This window comes from Lactuca serriola, chromosome 3 (assembly GCF_051521515.1).
Source record: "Lactuca serriola cultivar US96UC23 chromosome 3, Lser_US96UC23_V15, whole genome shotgun sequence".
Classification (NCBI taxonomy): domain Eukaryota; kingdom Viridiplantae; phylum Streptophyta; class Magnoliopsida; order Asterales; family Asteraceae; genus Lactuca; species Lactuca serriola.
This window is the reverse complement of record NC_136410.1, coordinates 1,643,770-1,647,306: the sequence shown is the minus strand read 5'-3', so window position 1 is coordinate 1,647,306 and position 3,537 is coordinate 1,643,770.

Below are 3,537 nucleotides of genomic sequence, written 5' to 3'. Positions count from 1 at the left end.
TAGGCCAATAACATATAAACACATAGCACATATTTCATAGCAAATACTTCATATTGATGTGTTAGAAGAAAGCAACTGCACACCCACACATATAAACAACAATATACTTAATACACTCAAAACATACTTGTATTATTATCATGTTTATGAAAGGTAGTATACACTCACTTGATCAGAAGATGATCGGACAACACTACGGCTTATAGAAGTAGTAATCCACAGCAGATCTGGAAGATCTTCACAAAAATCGAACTTCTCGCGGGCAGAGCTTCGACTCGGGAACCGCACTTCTCGGGATCTTCGGGATCTCGAGACTTGCCTTGGGGCTAGAGTATGATACCGGGGCTTCGGGGTGGAATCGGCACACAAAACGATGCAAAAGACTAGAGAGAAGAGAAGAAATGAACAAAATTCTCGGCTGCCTTCGGATCCCTTATATAGAGGCTGGAGCCTCGGAGTACGCGGGGCGTACTGCAGTACGCAGCGCGTACTGCTTCCGAAATCGTCACTGCATGCGTCATCCGAAGTGTCGACACTATGCTGAGTACGCGGTAGCGTACTCTCGTACGCGGGGCGTACTCCGGATCACACCGGTGACTCGCCTTCGGATAATACCTCCGATTTTGAATTAAATTTAATTACAAAATGATTAATAAACTTCGGAAATTCATAACTTCTTCATACGAACTCCGTTTTCGACGTTCTTTATATCCACGGAAAGGTGAGACCACGTTCTACGACTTTCATTTAGACTCCGTCGGCTAATTTTGACTTTATTTTTATTATTTATTTTTAATAGGCCGCGACAGAATCTTTCGTTATAAATTCATAACTTCTTCGTTTGACGTCCGTTCTCGCCTAACTTTTTATTGTTTCGATACCAACAATGAGATCTTCGATTCTCATTTAGATTGCTTCGGCTAAATACCCCTCTAACGTAAATTCACTTTTTACGTTGCATTGCGTCGTGCTGGTTCTATCGCGAAACTTCGACAGGTCATAACTTCTTTGTTATAACTCGGATTTTGGCGTTCTTTATATGCACGGAAACCTTGTAACATATACTACAACTTGTTTAGGATTATTCATCCTAAATAATCTTCTATCAAGAAGTCATTTTTTACTCTTATTGTCTCTAAATTGACTAGCCCTGATCTACGGGCGTTACAATTATCTCCCCCTTAGGATGATTACGTCCCGGAATCATCAACGAAATAGGATTCGCATACTGACTCCATAAGTTATCTCTCCATTCCAAGTAATAACCCTGATGGGTCGCGTCCCAATGACCTCTCATCATAGTCGGACTCAATTGATATGACCCCTAGGGTCGGAATAACAACTATCTTACTAGACATTACCGAAACAATGGTAATGACATACTTGAATAAAACGGAATCAATTACTAGCTTCTTGATAACCTTGTGACTTCCCCTGATCCAAGCGTGAGTCCTGTGCTTCTGGTAGTATAGATCTCTACTACCATTCACACCTACTCATACTCGTCCCAAGTATTGTCTCGTAGTTAACCAAGTCACCATACATAAATCATATAATCAACACATCAGATAACAAAACAAGGATTTATATAATTCTTGAAACTATTACACAAAAGTTCAAGTTCACCCTATACTATGCCTCTAACAGGCTATGCTTCCTGATACAGACTTTACCGACTTTATATATTAATATGAAGTCTTCATCCTTTAACCCTCCCATCCCTTTTTGCTTCGTTGAGGAACATGTTGAATGCCCTTGGCTGTGGAGGTGTGTTTTTCTGTGGGCAGTCTTTAGAAATATGACCTTCTTCATTACACCTATAGCACATCTTCTTGTTAGGTGCGCACTTGTTGGCATAGTGCCCTGTCTTCCCACATTTGTAGCAAGTCATCTCCTCGCTACATTTCCTGAAGTGTTTCTTCTTACACTTCTCACACCACTTAGCCTCATCTCTCCCCCCAGATTTCGAGAATTTACTTTCTTTGTCGATTATTGAAGATCCTTCACGCTTCCTTTTCTCTCCAACTTCAGCCCTTTCCAGACCCTTTTCTTTTATTTGGGTCTCAACATTTTTGGCTGCCCAGATGGCGGCTTTCAGAGTGGTTGCTTGTTTGACTATCAGACCAAAGTCCGCTGGTAATCCATTGGCAAACTTGTTGACCTTGGAAAGTTCAGTCGGAATTAGGTATGGAATAAGCTTCATCTTCTCCGTAAAGCTCGTAGCGTATTCAATAACGCTCAATTTTCCTTTCTTTAGATTCTGGAACTCATTGTTGATTTCCAGAAGATCCTGCTCAGAGCAGTATTGCATTTTCATTTGCTCCACGAACTCTTCCCAAGACATCTTGCTAGCTTCCCCCTTGGGCATTGAACCGGCCAGTAACTTCCACCAGCTCAATACTCCAGATTTTAACAGAGGGATTGCAAGAGCGGTCTTCTGTCTGTTGCTACACTCGCAACTTTCAAACATTGTCTCTATTTCGGAGATCCAGTCCATGACTTGCACCGGTGTCGGGCTCCCAGAAAGACATGGTGGTTTGGATGCCATGAAATCCTTGTACTTGCATCCACGTCCATCATTTCCTCTATCCTGGTTGTTTTGGCGAACTATTGGTGGGTTGGCTTGACCAACGGTCCCACTATAGTTTCCTCCTTCAGACTGCCCTCCATTTACTTCGGGCTCTTCAACTCGAATTGACAATTCCTCGCGATTTTGTCTGATCAGACGTCTAGTTTCTTCCATCTGATTATTCAACATTGCCTGGATCATCACTTGGACTCCGGCCATTGTCATTGGTTCAGGCGCTGCTGCCATAACAGGTATTTGTTCAATTACTGGCACTTGATTCCAGTTCTCATCAGCATTTCCAACTCCACTCCTCGTTCTCACCATTTTTGATCTATACACCGAATATGGTGAAATTAGATCCTTAATCATGATAGATATACAAATCATCCTTATCACTCCGAAACGTTTATATGCTAGTTCTAATATCGTAGACGTACGCTTAGAATCCTATACACATAAGGTTTCCAGATCCGGTCGGCAACAAACCATAGATCCAAACAAATAATGTCATATATGGCAAACATATAACAATTAGCACATAATAGCATTTTAGGCAATTTTCCTAAAATATACTAGTGCTCGTGTCTTAAAATATGGTAGACACTCATCTCACAATCATCGCTTAACATTCTAAGTTTAAGTCTAGAAATCCTACAAATTCCTAGTTCGCTTAAACTAATGCTCTGATACCAACTGTGACATCCCCAATTTCACGGCCAGAAAAGACCGATTTGTTTATGCTTTGTTTTTATAAAATCAGAGTAATCTTTTGGTTAAAAGAGTTGCGGAATTTGTTCCCAAAATAAAATATGATAAAATTTATGAAATCGTTTTTCAAAGAGAATGTATTTTTATTAAATAATAAAACCTCGGGATGTCATGTTCGTTACAGACCAAAAGCATAAACAATGTAAAATAGACCTTACAATAGTTATTCAACTACTAATATACAATCCAAAATCTCTCGT